At 36.8% G+C, this 17,959-nt stretch overlaps 3 long non-coding RNA genes across 3 annotated transcripts; 2 read left to right on the top strand and 1 right to left on the bottom strand.

Annotated features, from left to right (window-relative positions):
• Positions 1 to 1,790: 1,790 nt before the first annotated feature.
• Positions 1,791 to 6,583, bottom strand: LOC130054810 (uncharacterized). The gene is made up of 2 exons (XR_008803149.1): positions 5,657 to 6,583; positions 1,791 to 5,550 (listed from the first exon to the last, which is right to left on the bottom strand). It is a non-coding gene; the product is annotated as an uncharacterized LOC130054810 (long non-coding RNA).
• On the top strand, positions 3,707 to 5,582 carry LOC125664793 (uncharacterized). Its single transcript, XR_008803150.1, has 3 exons — positions 3,707 to 4,296; positions 4,863 to 5,161; positions 5,403 to 5,582. It is a non-coding gene; the product is annotated as an uncharacterized LOC125664793 (long non-coding RNA).
• A 6,424-nt stretch (positions 6,584 to 13,007) lies between the features above and the next one.
• Positions 13,008 to 14,793, top strand: LOC130054809 (uncharacterized). The gene is made up of 2 exons (XR_008803148.1): positions 13,008 to 13,900; positions 14,341 to 14,793. It is a non-coding gene; the product is annotated as an uncharacterized LOC130054809 (long non-coding RNA).
• The last annotated feature ends 3,166 nt before the right edge of the window (positions 14,794 to 17,959 follow it).

Raw genomic sequence — 17,959 nt, 5'->3', positions numbered from 1 at the left:
GACGTTATTTTGCTTCAGTCCAAAATTCAACTCACTATTAAGCGTTCAAAGACCGACCAGTTAGGTGTAGGTACAGTTCTCAGTATTACAGCATCCCATGCCACAGCATGCCCATTTGCCTCTATGCGGGCTTATATAAAATACCACCCTGCGAAAAAGGGCCCCTTGTTTGTTCATTTTGGGGGACAGCCTCTAACTCGTTATCGGTTTTGTGCAACATTAAACAGGTGTTTGACTATCCTTGGGATTGACACCACAAATTATAACTCCCATTCGTTCAGAATAGGAGCAGCTACTACCCTGGCTATGCAAGGGGCCCACAGTAATGTTATTCAAGCAGCAGGGCGATGGTGCTCCAATGTGTTCCATTCATATATTCGTTGAATATACTTGTATTGTCATTGTTTGGCTTTAATTCATTTATATGCCAGTATTTGCTACCCCAAGCTAATTCACACCAAGAATTTTAGATGTAACAAATGTTTGGATTGTGGGATCTTCAATTATAAAGAGAGCGGCCAGTTTTGCAGCTACTAGACTTGGGGGGCTCAACCTCAACTTGGACAATATCTCCATTTGGTGGCAGGGCTATAGTGGCATGAAGCTGCAGGACCTTGCTCCCAAACTAACGACCTTATTACGGTACGAAAATCCACCCGCCTTCTTAATTATTCATTGTGGAGCCAACAATGTGGGACAGACTACAACGGAGCGCCTACTGCAAATTCTAATTTCTACTTTGTTACAAATTCGTGCCATGTTTCCTACCACCTCTATCGTCTGGTCCTCGTCATTGCCAAGGTTTTCGTGGCGTTTTTCAAATAATACCAGGGCAATGAACAGGATCAGAGGTAGAATGGATAGGGAAGCTATCAGGTTTTTGTCAGTTCGGGGTGGCCGTTATATTAAACACCCCAAATCAGCGCCAAACCACCGTCCCTCTTTGACTCCAATGGGGTTCACTTATCTCAGCTTGGCAATGATTTATTCTTAAATAACTTCCAGGGGGCCCTTCTAAACTTCACTTGTTGCGATGCAATAGGCTTTCCAGTCTAACTCTAGGGCAACGTATTCACTGGCCAGCGGTGACCATTGGAGTTGGGGAGCTGCCGCCGTCACCATTGTGGGCACTCCATTGGTGGCGGTTGAAGAGCCATGTTCATGGCCCTTGCAAGTGGCGTGTTTCGTCACACCCCTACTCCAATGGAAGAGTGTCAACCATCTGGAAACAAATTCTGATGTGATATTCGAACTGTCTATTTAGATTTGAGTATGTTGATTCGTCATCCTGTAAATACGTTATGCAGTTGACTAAACTACCATGAACCTGCTGAATGGACACCATACATTCCCATATATATACTTGTATGAACATTTGTTGCCTTTGACATTTTGAATGATTATTTGTAAAGTTTGTGCTTTGAATTTGTTTTTCGTGACGATTGTGCTTTTGCGATCACCCATTGCACAATGAAGTTTGTGCTTTGAATTTGTTTTTCGTGACGATTGTGCTTTTGCGATCACCCATTGCACAATGAGCCTCTTGATGGGCCATCGCATTTTGTGAATTTGTTGATTGAGTGACGTTTGTACTAATGCGCATTAAGCCTCTTGATGGGCCGTCATATTTGTGATTTGTTGTTTTCGTGACGCTTGTGCATTTGCGATAACCCATTGCACAGTGAGCCTCTTGATGGGCCGTCACTTTTGTGTGAACTTTTGTGCGAGGCGGTCCTATGCATTGGTAGCCTCAATTTACTTCACCGCGGCCAGTAACGCCATTAACATAATAAATTTATAATTCATTTAATATGTGTTCTTATGTCATACATCTTGGATAATGTATTTGGAATTTCAGTTTTCAATTTCCTTGAATACATGTAAACTTTGCTCAACTTCAAAATTTAAGTCTGAAATGGATTGCTGGGTCAAACATGGATGTAAATCTGCTGTAGAATGAAGTTTCTTTGGTTTTCCTTTGTTGTTTTGGTGAACGTCTGATTATTCCGTAGGTGGAGACCTAAACGTGATAGGTTTGTGGGGTGTGTAACCTAAGTTTAGTGTAGGGAAGGGGTTTAAGGTAGCACATCTGTCATCTTCAAAATACTCTTAACATATCCTTGAATCTTCTTTGGTTTCAGGTTTTGTGACTCATACTTTCTGTTCACAATGCTTGTCCATTTCTTCTGTGCATAATTGTCGTAAGTATATAAATATTCGTAAATAATTGATGTACATACAATATATATTATGAACATGCTTCAATTCCATCAGGGAATAAAAAATGTTTTTACTATAAACCCCGTTATTAAAAAAAAATTGATTTCATAAAAACTTTTCAATATTTATCAAGTAATGTTTAGTGTGTCTTTTGCACTTTTCACACAAAAAGATTGTTTCTTTGTGGCAAAATACATCTATACCATATTTCCCTGAACTGTATTTCCATTTGATAAAACTTCCCCCTTCCCCAATGCATGACAAAACCAATCACGACACCTTGTGTGCACGAACTTTTAATCTGATGTGGTTGTCAAAACAGTCAATCTTGCTTAGCTCCTCCTCGGTTCTGCGCTTGGAAACAAAATGACTAGTGATTCAGTGTGTAAAACAGTTATCTGATATCATGTTAATTTGTAACTACAAAAGTTTTCAGTTTAACAAAATATGCTGTCCTTACAAACAACGAAAACATGCCTAAAACCATAAACTAGAATCTAAATCAGATTATTTACAAGTTAGTCTATATTAACAGGTCTAGACGAGTTTGTCATGTATGGAAATCACGAAGGACAACAAAAAGAATGAAATTGTTCCAAATGAAATAGTTTAGATTTTACAACAAAGTTGTACAGTGTAATTTAGCTTTAAAACCAATTTTGCAAATTCACCACAGTGCAGCAATGACAGAAGTGAGCAGAAGACTTTCATTGATTAACAATTTTCATTATTGAGAGAGAAAAGAAAAATGTTAATTAATGATTTTCAGGACAATAGCATTCTATAAATACAGCTGTAATAGTAGTAGCAATGATTTCAATTTTCTTGAGTTTTTGGGACAAATTCAATTGATAAAACAATTAAACATAATGCAATGCATGTCAAACTCACTACTGCTAGTAATATCATAATTCCACGTTGTCATATAATCCTTTTAATTTTTAAGGGGGGGGGATAGGAACATAGTTTTCTCTTTTTCACTTGATCCGACATTTATCTATTATTGTGTCCTTCTCTACCTCGTTACATCAATACATATGAAAAAGGTTTTTACAAAATATATGCAATAGAGGTAAATGATGAAATGTGAAGATAACTTATAAGGACTACAAAATAGGGAGTTAGGCAAGCAGGGACTCCTGGATATACCAGGAGTCGTATGCATAAAAATTCTTAAGTCCTTAAGCATATACTTAAGTATGAATTTCTTGCTTAGCAGGTTGAGATTTTACTTAGCATATTGCTTAGCAGATTGCATAAAACTTCTTAACTCTTAAGTATATGCTTAAATTTAAGCATGGTCTTTACTTGTCTTAAGTTCTTAAGCATATTGCTTAGCAAGAACAAAATGGCTGACAGAAAACAGAGAACATTCAAACCACGAATTAATCCCTTAGAATCAATGACAGCAGCAGAACTGCAGCACAGATTTAGATTTGATCAGGAAGGAATTGAATTTATAACAGATTTAATTCAATATGACATTATGCCTTTGACCAACAGAAATCACAGTGTACCTGCAATTGTGCAAGTCATGGTTGCCTTGAGATACTATGCTACAGGTAAGATGCAGCTATGTAGTGGTGACAACTTTGGTCTTCACCAGTCAACGGTTTCAAGAATAATTCAAAGAGTTACTACGGCTCTTGTTCAACCAAATATTGTCAAGCGATTCGTTTCCTTTCCAATGGACCCAGGAACTATTCGAAAGCACCAGGTTGACTTTTTTACCATTGCTGGTTTCCCTGGCGTGGTTGGGGCGATTGATGGAACTCATGTGCGAATTATAGCTCCCAGTGAACACGAAGTGGAGTATGTCAACCGGAAAAACTTTCACAGTATAAATGTACAGATTGTATGTGATGCCAGTTATAAGATTTAAGACATCGTGGCAAGCTGGCCGGGAGCGACTCACGATGCCAGAATACTGAGGGAGAGTGGTCTATTTCAGCTCTTTCAACGACGTTTATTGCCCGTGAAATGCCATCTTCTCGGTGATAGCGGTTATCCTGGGAAAGACTGGCTGCTGACACCTTTTTTAAATCCACAAGCTGGTCCACAGTCACGGTACAACAGGTAAGGAAATTAGGGCCTAATATATATTGGAGCACTTTGAAAAATAAACACTTATCGCTTATATTACGAGAAATATTCTCAAATTCTCTAGCAGCACACCCATCATGACGAGGACGCTGCTGTTCATCCAAATTGTTGGGGTTGCTGCTTTCGGTAAACGGTACCGAGGCATTTCGACCCAGTTTAAATTTGCTCTCCCCATTCTGCATAACAAACATAGATATCATTCATGTTAACTATTACGAAAGATACAAGTCGAATTTTTGTTGTTGACATGCGTGTATCTTTAAAACTTTAGAAAAAACATGGCTTAGGGACTAACATAGAGTACAAAAATAATAGATTAAAAAAAAGAAAGAAAGAAAATATACAGCTCAAAAGTATATTCAAAACACTAACGCATTCTGGATTCTAATATCCATCTTCATGTGGATATACTTTGGAACTGCATATTTTCATTCACACACATCTCTCTTTCTTCTCTATCTATATATGAATGTAACACACACCTCTGACACCCCCCCCCCCCAATTATTTTTCTCAAAGTATATCTTCATTTTTAAAAGGTCGCATAAGTGCACTCGCACCCTTGTTGAGAGAACAATTGGTCACTTAAAAAGACGGTTCCATGTTCTTCATGGAGAAATACGTCAGCATCCTCAACGTGCCAGCAATGTCATCATAGCATGCGGAGTTTTACATAACATCGCAAAAATGTTCAATCTGCCCCTCCCTGACGATGATGACAACGCAGATGCTTACAATGGCAATTTAAATGCCAATGACCACATAGTTGCAGATATCCAGGGTACAGATGGTCGAGCTTACAGAAACCACATTGTTTCTGCTCATTTTATGTAAACAGGTATGTGGTCACTGCGTAACAGTAAATGAAAAGATACAGATAATCAAAAAAGTACTGGCAACATTATTTAATTCAAGATTATAGAACTATTTGATAATTACTAAATGTGAGTAAATTCGTGTCAAAGCGCTTATAATTCACTACTTGTATCTACTCCTTCAATTCTTTCTATCTGAAGTCGTATAAACTTGTTTCGGAGGGTGAGATTCTCAATTTCTAGTTCTAGCTTCTGCTTTTGCAGATGCGGGTCAATTACGGTGTGGGTGCAAACATTGGTAGGACATGCGTTTGGCTGTGGGACAGTAACAAAGTTTATTTGTTGCTGCCCATCTCCAGATTCACTGGTGCTGATGACATGGAGATCTTGAGTCACAAGGCCATCTGATTCACTGAAATAAAAGGAATCGAATTCTTATACATTGATAAGTTTTTGTGTTTTTTTTTCAATTTTCAATCCAAGAATTAAGAAATGGTATATAAAATTCCTGAACATACATCGTACTCGCTGTGGTTTCCGTGCTGATCTTTGGTCTGTCGAGCATTAGATATGTTGTGTCAACTGTACCAGGGATCCCACTGATACTTATATTGTTGGTACCAATAACACTCCCAACTGCTTCTGCTAATGGCGTTAAAGGCTTTCCCGCTGGTCCACCGCCTACAAAATTAAACAAAATACGCTGGTGCCAAAAACAAGTAATGATAAATAATGTAGTATAATTCTAATGTTATTTATTACAATTGTTTTGATTGGACAAAAACAAATCTAATCGTGAATTTACACATCAATAAATCCAAAAACGCTATGCATACGTACATGTACTCGCCTGAAAACAAATAACAGTGCGGGAAAACTATTCAAATTTTTGAAATTGATAATACAGGGAATCAAACCTTTTTTTTTTTTTGGAAGAATTTATTATGAGTAAATTCTGAACATTTTACACACAAACTTAACATAAAAGTGCCTTGCACTTTTACTCCGTTTGTGAGTAAAATGTCCAGAGTTTACACATCGATAAATTCTTTAAAAAGAATGTTCAATCCTATAATATATCTATCAATCGATATTGCACATAGAGATGGTAGCAGCTTGGACTGGTTGCCTAATGGGGAGGGGGGGGGGATAATTCATGCGTTCGAATGTTGGGATAGAAGAATACTTGCTAGTATAAAAAAAAAAATGTTAAACTAGGCAATTATGTGTAATTTCGAAATTGATACAAGTATTTATTCTTTAGAAATAAAAGAAAATAATTCATACTCAAATGCATCAAGGAATCAAAGACTGTCTGAAGTTTGTAATCAGTGGCGGATCCAGAGGGGATCCGGGAGTTAGACCCCCCCCCCCCCTTTCGTCACATGATTTTGCTAAAGAAAAGTATAAATTACGCATCTTTAAGATGTACCCCCAATTTTGAAAACCAGAATTAATTGTATCCCCCCCCCCCTTCAAAATTCCTCGATCCGCCCTGGTAATAATTAGATGATGAAAAATTGTTTGAAAAATTCCATTTTAAGTGCATGCACATTATATTTATTTAGAAGGGTCATATCGATCAAAGGTTTTACATTATTCATATTTTTCTGTCATTAAGTTAAATTAAAAATTTCTCAAAATAGCAATGGCTTATACGTCACCTATGTAAGCTAACTTTCCACACTTACTTTTTCATGATTTATAAGGATCTATTCATGACCGGAAGAGGGGGGGGGGGGCAAAAAAGGGACATAACCTTTGAATAATATTACGTCATTTCAGTCAATGACGATGCATATTTCGACATTTTGTTTACTGTGTATAACTTTGTGCAGACTGCGATATTCGAATTTGTTGAGGATTTGATTGCTGAATACAGAAACAACATATGATATTGGGCCTGTTTGGATACATACTAGATGGTACGGTAAGATAACATGCAATTAGGCTACCCTCGAGTGCCTAGAGGTCTCTATTTATTTATAAATGCGATAGTAAAGAAATATAGTTCATCATCAGCACATTATGGAGACTGGATTTAGTGCCTGTCTTGTTCGTGTATGTTTTTCAAGCAAATTTGAAATGCATACTATATATATACTATATAGATTTAATATATATTCGTTTACCCGTTTGTTTCACACTACGTCGTGCGTCTGCCAGCTCTGCTTTCCCCTTCATCTGTGGAGGAAGAGGCATTGATGGCATCTGTGATTTTCCTCCAAATCTCCCGTTTCTTTAATGTCGTAACCCCCGTTCCGAATTTAGCTCGAAGGATACTTTTATGTTCTTCTACACACTTTGCTTAAAAACAAGCATTCATCTGCTGTCCAATTCGGTTTTCTTTTCTTAGTTGTCTGTAATGACTGACTCTCAACACCTTCTCTTTCTGCCATATTTTCAAGGATCAATACAGATGCAGACGATAAAATTGGATATATCGTCATATAAAACGACGTTTGATTTTTGGTCTATTTATTTTTATTAACCTTGCATAACACAAAAAATTATAGCATTTCATCATTTATTAGCGACACAAGAGAGACTTATCAAGAAAATGTTCAACTCCATGCAATCTGTGTTTACGGTAAAGTGAAAGCGGAAATGACGTTTGACATAGCAACGATAAACTTAAGCATATTGCGATGTACTTAGCTAAAAACAACTAAGCATGTTGCTTAGAGGTTTTATGCAACGGAACTTAAGAATCTTACTTAGCTAAGTGTATACTTAAGAAATTTAAGTATATACTTAAGAAAATTCTTAGAATTTTTATGCATACGACTCCAGAGGTGGAAACAGGTGGAGTAAGCATACCCTGTCGACCGGTCATACCCGCCGCGAGTTCTATTAATTGATCGTATCTTGTTAAGCGTCTCACTCGAGAATTTTTCACTCTTATAGAGACGTCACCAATACCGGTGAAGGTCCTCAAATTTAGGCCTTCCCTCGGCGCTTACGGCTATTGAACAGTGAGGGTTCTTTAGCGTACCACACCTACTGTGACACGGAACATCCGTCTTTAAGGTCATCCCCGAGGACGCTTGACATTCACGCCTGATGCCGAACGTTGGCGATGGAACTGTCACTACCTGTTCTAACGACTTAGGTCTGTCGCCGCCGGGATTCGAACCCCGGTTTTCCACACGCGGGGCAAACGCTCTAACCTCTAGACCACCGCGACGGTGTCCGTGAGTTCTATATCGTGAGATAATTGTGTAGGATTATCAAAGGATATAAGGTTTATCGTGTTGAACTTTACAGTGATTATAGTCTTGCTTTACAAAAAGATAGAAATATTTTCCGACATTGTTCCTATGCTACAAATTAGTACAAAACTCGTGATAAACCACTAATAGATACAACTGATGCCTGCTGTAAAAAGGACAGTGACCTTGAAGTAACCTTGCCCTCATGATACCCAATTTTCTGTGTGTCAAAAGAATGTATATATATTCTAGAGCTGTTGCATACAAAACTTCCCATTTCCACAATGACTATGAGAAGGATAAATTCTTAGTACTACACTAAGCCGCATCGGGGACGGTTTGCATTGTTCTATGAGCTGGGATGAAACATACTTGTAAACTAAACCACGTTTTATTTCAAATCCTTTTTCTGTTTACCGATCTAGTTTAACACTTACTAGTTTGTATGAAGGAATTTCGACCACTTCACACAGAGCAGCCACAGTAATGTAGCCATATCTGATTTTTTTTTTATTCTGACGTTTTCGGGATAGAGCTAAAATTCCATAGGATCTCCGTAATAACAAAAATAATTTTATGAATAACCGATAATAAGCTCAGTGTATTAGTCCCAAATGTTGTTTACACCAAACGGAGTACCAACTCTGTTTTTGGGCATGTCTAATAAAGGTGTTTTTCATTAAACATCTTGTACAGCATGCAAAATTTTTCGCCTGCTCCGCCATGATTTTTATCGCGAGATATCGTAGGTGGATCTACTGAAAAACCTAAACATTGACAATCTGCGCGAAAATGTAGTTACTCGAGCCAATCCGACAAAGAAAGGAAAATCATATGTATGCAGAAAGAATTTACACTCTGCTGTTCGTATTTTGAACTTGATATCAAATCTAAACCTTTTTAATACCGACGAAATAGCTTTCTCTTTCGTACTTGTCCATTGATGTAAATACTACCTTATATGGCATATGCAAATAACTTGACAATCGGAAGTTAAAACTTTCAGTACATCAAACATGGCGCACAAATATGAATCGAGAAATTGGAATATATCGAAATTGTTGAAAACGGTAGAATAGAGCCTCACAAATCGTAAGTTGCAGGTTGTAAATTTATATACTGACTAAGAAACATAGAATATCATTTTATTTACCTATAAAGAAAGTCAGCAAATGTTTAGAATAATCGAAAATGTTGCGGGAGTGAATCACTCCCGCATCTGCACCATTTCAGAGATCCTAAGGATTTGTAGCCCTTTCCTAAAAAAAAAAATCGGAGAGGGCTACATTATTGCAGCTACACCCAGAGGAAAAGAAGGGCTCTCCTTCTTCAATTTACTAGATAGCAACATGCTCTCACAACTCCGCGCCTCCATACATACATACCTCCATATATACATACCTACATACTTACATACATAACGCATATTTATGTGCAGTATCTAAAAGCCTTTTTTCAGAAGAAAAACAAGAGTATTAAGATTAAGGGAGCATGTTCCATATCGTTACTGTAAACTAATGAAGAAATTTGGTGGCTAAGAATAGTCACTGCTATCCTCAAGAAAAAGTAGACTGCTTCAATTTAAAAATTGATCATACGCAAAACGTACTCTCGCATATCGAATCAATTACAGTTGTACGAGACATAAACAGGCTGATGATGGAATATTATTTCATAAATTAAAAACAATTAATGATGGAAAAGCTGATGGCATCCCGTTTGTCAAAAAGCTAACTTGTTAGTTTGCCGTTAATGCTTATGTTCAGTATAGATTCCCACTATGAAACAGACGTGTAAGACAGAAGTGACGTATTTTGAGTTCATTAGGATGTATCGAATCAACTTATGAATGAAAGCGAGTATTGTCAATATATAAAACGCCGTTGATATATCTAAATGTCGAGGTAGAGGCTGCAGAAATATATTTCTAGACATGTAGAAGTTTTTGGATAAATTCTCTTTCATATGAATACAAATTAAACATGTCAGCTAATAAAGAAGCATAATCTGTGTCCATGGGAACTGCAACAAACTGTTAGACGATCGGAAGCAGCTGTCTATGTTGTCTTTTTGTCTACTGTGAGAGATGATGATATTAATTGTTGAACAGTCATGTTTTGGTGATGTGGTTTTGGAAAAGTTCTGTGATTTCAATTTTACTACAGCTTTTAAATGCACTATAAAAACTAAGAAGTTCTACATTTTTAATCCGCCTCCTTTGACTTTTTGTGACGTAGCTGTAAGATATCGATGGGGGGAGTCGACCTGAAGTGTGATATATGTCAAATCAATATTTACATAAGTAAAGGATGCAGGATCAAGCTAGCACTATAAACACTGCAAATTACAATGTCTATTGTTCTGGCTTGCTAATCAATGAGCGAATTAGGACATTTCCTATTTGTCTAGTAGAATTCTGATGCAAAAAAAGTTTTCCTTAAAGTGTGCGGGAACATTTATTATCCATACCATACAAATCATATCCTCCATTCCTCTTTGTGTAGAATGATAGGAATGGGGGGGATTATGGAAGATTCCAGTAAGGTTAGCTCAAAGAACAAACATAATTGGACTTACATTTTACTGATTATATTGTTAATAATAATTAACAATATAAATCATTAATAATTAATAAATAATATTAATTAAAGAGACACTACAGCTCATTTTGCGCAAAAATCATGAAATGACAATTTTCTCAGGGCTTTCTCAATTTTTGTTGCATTGTTGAATGTATGAACTTTGCGAAAATAACACTTATCTAAAGTTACAAACTCTCGTTTTAACGTAAAAATTAATACTTTTTGATGGCCTATACAAAAAATATCGAGTCTCCTCCTTCGGTCTTCAGACGCATGCGCATAGACAGTAAACAGTGTAGCATGTCGTCAAGTGAGAGAAAGTGTAGTGCAGTGGATATCGATAGATCCAGAATTTTGAAAGATTCTATGAGAAAAGAGGTAAAAATAAAATGAGACAAAACTCATACGTGAAATAAAATTTACCTTGGGATCAGTATGACCGTTGGAAAACAAAGAGCTAGGAGAAACGATTGTAACTCAGTGGCGGATCTAGGATTTCCGAAGGAAGATGTGAAAGTCAAATATTAGCCAAAGTAATCGGCCATTCTGGGTGCAAAATTTGGAGTTTCACTCACAATTTGTGGTTAAAAGGGGGAGGGGGATCCTGGCCTCCCTAAATCTGCTATTGGGACTAGCCGCGAAGAACTGCTTTAAAAGTGTTATTTTTATCTCAACACGACAAGTGTTAACCGGTTGTAAAAACATCGGTCAATAAGAACATAGGTGGGTTTCTGTTGAATTATGATTTATATAATTACTTATTATAATGAGCAGGAAATAATCTAGCTTATACTTGAAAGGTGAGTGTGGTCCCCTTGAAGGGGAGTCCTACACAACACCTTTGCTGTCATTCAAAACCACGTGATGTAAATAAGCATTCAAAAGTCCGAGTCAGCATGAAGAAACGTTTGAATTCCGGAGGATCTTCAAAGCGCAGTTGAGAGTAAATGAATGCATCCAATTGTTCAAAATTGTCAGTATCGATATGAGTTTTATCATTTTATCAATACGTGTTTTTAAAAACACTTTATTAAAATGTGGAAAATGAGCTGTAGTGTCTCTTTAAGTAGATATATTGCATGCATGCATAGAATTAGATTACCAGTGCAAAGTGTGGGAAAATATTGAAACCAAACTAGTTCAGAAAAAAAACTTCCTGTAGTCAAATTACATGACGTCAGCGGAGACTGTTCTCAAACAACAAAATCATCACTTAGTTCATGATAGAAACACAGAAAATAGTTCATACTTCTATAATAATTATATTCATTTCGAAAAAGATCTGTTAAAACCTTGAATTTTAGAGATTTAGTACTGTCCTTCTTGATTTCCAAATTTATAGGAAAATCGCTTAAAATTGTTTAAATCTGGTTGTATTCATTCAGTTGTCTTCCTTGAAGTTGGTTCCGTCGACAGAACAGCCTAGTTAATAATCCATGCCTTACCGTACTGTCCTTAACACAAAAAAGTAGACAATTGAAAAAAGCCTGGGAGCTGTCACCAACGCTCTGAAAGTGCATGAGTACCATGTCCGTCTGGTCAAAATCCAGCTCGGACGTTTGACCCGTACTGGCCTCGTAGACAAATTTCACGTATCTTGCTGTTCCCCAGATTCGTAAGATGTAAAGAACAAACCACAAGAGCACGTAATTCTCGTCGTCATCACGGAGACGGTACGAGATTTGGCTATAACGGAGGTTGGGCTGGCCCTCTCTACGACGCTGTGAATGAAAGAAAATATCTTTGTTAATTCGGAGAGAAAGAGAAGCGTTATTTTATTTTATTTTTCTATTTTGTTTTATTTAGATTCAAATTTAGTTCCAGTTTATGATTGCAACAGACACAACGAGAATTTGCAAGTGGAAATACACATATGTTTAAAAATTGTTATGCAAATAAATGCATAGAGTATTATTTGATTTTATATCCGTAAATGAAAAACGTAAGTCATGAGAATTGCAGTGGGAAGTTCACAATTATATTTCCTGGTACATGTATTAGACTAAGTTACTTAGGGGAAAATAGTCGTATGTAAACAAATTGTCCAACGATACATCTATTTCCTGTTGATTAAGTATATATATTTTATTTGAATTATCTTATTTCAATGACAAATAATTTATACATCATACTTATGCTTGGGTCCTTGTGATAGAAGTGCTCATTTATAGGTGAGATTGCAAGTCATTTTGTTAAGAATTTATTATTTGAGGGAGGGGGGTGTATTTTTAGTGTTGCTGCAAGTTATTTAATAACCTAACGAATGGACGACACCAGGACCTCAGTTTCAATATTTCATCCATGCAATTTTCACTTTTAACGCAAGTACTCAGCGAATGAAAGGGTGAAGTTATCAAACATTGACCAATCTCATAATTACCATAAAGAATTCAAATGAAGAGAGAAGGGCGAACACGGACCCCTGGATATACCAGAGGCGAGATATGGTGCTTAGGAAGAGTAAGATTTCCCTGTTGACCGGCCATACCCCCTCCCCAGAGCCCTATATCACAATCTGGTAAACGGTTGTTTGGTAGGTTGTATCGTCGACTGTCCTATTTCGGTGACTGACCAGAATCGGTGACCCTTTGTTTACGTGTGCGTGTTGTCGTTTCCGGGTGTAGATTGCATCATCAATTTCGCCGTAGTGTTTGCAAACATATATAGAGTAAGTCTTAAATTTTTTTCCGAAAATGAACTACTAGAAGGATAGTATGCAAAAAATCAACAAGAGCTCCCTGTAACAATCACGAGTATGCCATATCGAATACGCCCTTGAAATTTGAATTACCCATAATTCTCCGCAAATAGCTCAGTGGCGCTCGAACAATAGTGGCCGGGTCATTTCCAGGAGAGTCGCCATGTAAGACAGACGGGTACATTGTCACAGCGGGCTAATATCTTCATTCGTTCAAGAATTCAATTTTAGTTAGGGAACTTATGACTTGGGCACGGATAGCAGACCGTGGTGAGTATCTTTTGCATTATATTTGTAGTATATATATTTAGTGGTAAAATGTACTTTTCAACTTTTTCACCTTGGCACCTTGTCATTCACTGGAGACTCTTACCTGTATATGCTCTCAGGTGTGACATAAGCGAGAGAGTGTTTTTATAACATTGGTGTTTTCTATAGATATTTTGACATAGCTGTTATACACTACCTGTAAAACGAATGCTTATTCTGCTTTATTTTATTTTTGTTCTCGGGTGTTGCTTTTCTTTTAAATGGCTGGGTGAAAGTAAGTGACCGGAAGTTTGATCCGCCATTTTATAAACGGCCATTTCAATAAAACGATGTTATATTAGTGGACATGTATTTACTATTTCCTAGCTTCATTAATTGCCAATGAAATTTTGCCATTATAATACGGGATCATACGATTTATGAATCGATCAATGTTGTAGCGTCATATCTGTGATGATGATGATCGTGATGGTGACTTCATCGTGGTGATGATAATTGTGACGATGGTGATGATATCAACGTGGATTGTCTCTGACATCCTATACCATTCCCAGCTTTGGATATAAAGCCCGGAAGGACTGGAGGGATTGGGTGTGACATCTACAGTTTGATGTGACTTTTTGTGATACAAAACGATCCATTCTATTGGCAATTTAATTTTCCCGGGTTTTCTTTTGTTTGAATTTTTATACATATACGATAGGTACTGTTTTCCTGTTATCGTGAATATTAGTTTTTTTGTTTTTTTTTTGGTAGGTGTGTGATTGGTGTGAGACTGTTACCTATATATCTTCCTTTCATTTGAAAATAAATTTTTTTCAATAATTCTTCAGTACTGTTCTTGTTTGTTATTTGGATTGTAGCGTCGCACATCCCGTTACACACCCCAAAAATAAGCCCATTTACTTATTACGTTTTCAAGCAAACCTTCAAATTGATATAAAGTATACCAAAAGTCTAGAATTCTGCACTATGTTATTTTAGTCATTTATAACGTGTCGTGTGATTGGTCCGCGAATAATCCCGAGACCATTCGGATGATCCCGAAATTAAGCAATGTCTTTGCGTACAATAAATTCGTACTCTGTGACCTCCTTTTTGACTGCGAGTGAAAGAGATAAAGGCCTTTCCGGACAATCAATGCACGCAAGATTGTGTCAAATAAAAGAGATGAGATGGGTATTGAGTTGAAGAGACTTGTAGTATGACATCTCCACGACCTGCCGCTCGCTAAAATTTCTTAGGTAACGCTGCAATTACTTGGATAATGTGCCCCGAAACGGAGACCCCGTTTGTTTACAAATTTTTGTTTCATACCTTGTGTATTTTATTATACCGGTACTGGCAGAAGGTCAATCTCTAAAGCTTACAAAAAGCGTGAAACGATTACATGAATCGAAAGAAGGATAAGATAGACAGGGAATTTACACATTTCAGAACAATTATCAGTGTTTATTGCCACACATAAAATATCATTAAAAAAAGGGGGGGTAGTAATATCCATACTCCAAATGCCTGTGAATTGCATTGTACATGACTGAGGTACATTGACTATTCATGTAGTGTTAAACTTTTACAATGATCCATGTTCAACATTTGGGATTACGGGGGCATCAGAAAGTTGGGGAGACGGATGAGAAAGAGGGGACCAATTCATATTTCCACCAGCATCATAATAATCATCTTAATAATAGTATTTCTTTTGAGAGGATCCGAGTTAAAGCTGACATGAATTAATAAATATAGTATAATTCTATATGTCCGCCATATTTCTCTGCTAATCCGCCATATTAGTTGGATATTCTATTGTTATATGTATTAGGGTTCGTATGGTATATAAGGGGACGGGTTTTGCTACGCTTCACTTCACATCAGTGTCTTCGATTTACTTGTGCGAGTAGCTTCGCCAGGTAACACGTACATCTCCGATACTAATTTATAGAACATCAAGAAGAAATGAAATCACGTTTTGGAACATCTATTGATGAACACCACGCATTGCTCAAAATTATAATAAACATATCGTACAGTAGTAAACCATTCTAAAAGCTTTGGATAAATATATATAGAATGCCTTTTCTTCACGTGAATGTGCGTACATTTGCAGTAAATATGTCAAAACTATACAAAAACGCGGAGAAATATTTCATCTCTTATCTATTGATAAAATGGAACAAGCAAAGGGTATACAATTTATATCATTCACAATTACTTCAAGTAAAAGGCAAATATATAAATACTACTGTACTTATAAACATGAGTCATGTTTATAAGTACAGTACTTACATGACATGTATGCTCGCCTTGAAAACGCATCGAATGCGGACGACTATTTACCTGGGTCTACTCGTAATATCTGTAAAGGACCGCAGATGTACGTGTACACGTAGTAATTACCCCATATGATATTGTTGGTTATGTGCAGATACCCGATGGGTGTGGTCATAATGACACGAGGGAGCGTAGCTTCTCGACTTGAGGAGAATATGGAAATAGAAAGTCTTTGGGACGAGACCATTGACGATATTATCTTGTATCAAGGTTTAAGTGAGATTCAGTGCAAATATCTATAATGTATTTGGAGAACTTAGTCTGAGTCAGTTATCCGTGTTTGATATGTGCAATTTTAATCTGGAGAAACTTCATACAGTGGACAGTGATGTTGTTGGGTGGTTTGTTTTTTTTTTTCGAGAATGTGGGAGGGGTTTGAAGAAAAGTGTGGGTTATGTACAGATAACCCACACTTTTAACAAAAGAAAGCACGCCAAACTATGGTACAGTTGTCGAAAATACTCTTAAGTAGTAGTAAAACTCCCTTTATTTGCATAATCCATGAAACAAAACGATAAACTCCATTTGCATTCCAACAGTAAATACCGTTGTCCATTGTACAGACTGCGACACACTTAGCCCGTGCCGATCAGCTATCTTCAATCAGGGGAAGTATCAGTATAATATTTACCGAGAGAGAGAGAGAGAGAGAGAGAGAGAGAGGATTCAAACGATCTTGTAATACTCACGCTCTTATTAAAACAAATGATATCGCTAATTCAATAAAAGAGAACAGTACTAGTAACTCAATATTGCTCTCATGAATTGATAATACAGATTTATTTGATTCATTTAAAGCACGCAATAATTAAAAATTAAACATATCTTTAAATAGTGTTATTTTCAATTACTTTATTTTATGCTAATTTGGCGCCCAAGAGATCTTATATATCTATATGCCATTTTGCCTTATTACATTCTGCGTTGAACTCGACGCAAATTGTACTAATGCAAAATGTAATAGTCGAGTTTATCATATTATGCGTCGTTATCAAGCACATAGAATCAAGGGGAGAGGAAAAGAGTGTCTGTCCCCCACCTTTAATAACAATATCCATTTTTTGTTATTTTGTAATGCAAATAAAAGATAATATTGGGTGACAACCCCTCCCCCACTTGACCCCAGCTTGAAAGTTCTGATATAATAGTAGAAGACACACACCACCACCAATTAAGAAAATGAAGATATGAGGCACTCATAGTAGAGGACTCTAACCACCCCATCCCACCCCCAACGATTGAAGAAAATGAAGTGTAGGGGGAAATTATTGAGGCAGTCAAAGTAAACGACTCTTTAACCCTTTAACCCTTCATTGTCTTGTATTTATATTGTATATGTGCCTATTCCTAAATTAATAAACTATTTTAAAAACACCTTAGAACTTTGAACATCGGACAAAACATCTTGGTTTGTTTGGGTGTTTTGTTTGATTTCATTGCTGTTTTCGTTCATCTTTTTTAATTACTATTTTGAATGACAAGAAATTTTGAAGAATCCAATTTTCCATTATTTCCCCCTGTTGTACCCCCCCCCCCCCCCCCCCCCCCCCCCCCTGAAAAATGACGATACATGTCTGGTTATTACAAGTACATTTTGCTTTGTAACACATGCGTGTATACTTATTGTATGGTGTAGAATTGTATCCTTTACCAAGTTTTCCTTCATTTACACAGTGTAAGGAATGGTAAACCAAAATCACAAAACAAAATGCATAAAGGCCAAGATAG

The sequence above is a fragment of the Ostrea edulis genome, chromosome 5 (assembly GCF_947568905.1).
Source record: "Ostrea edulis chromosome 5, xbOstEdul1.1, whole genome shotgun sequence".
Lineage (NCBI taxonomy): Eukaryota > Metazoa > Mollusca > Bivalvia > Ostreida > Ostreidae > Ostrea > Ostrea edulis.
The sequence above is the reverse complement of the archived record's forward strand: the minus strand, read 5'-3'. Positions and strand labels throughout refer to the sequence as shown.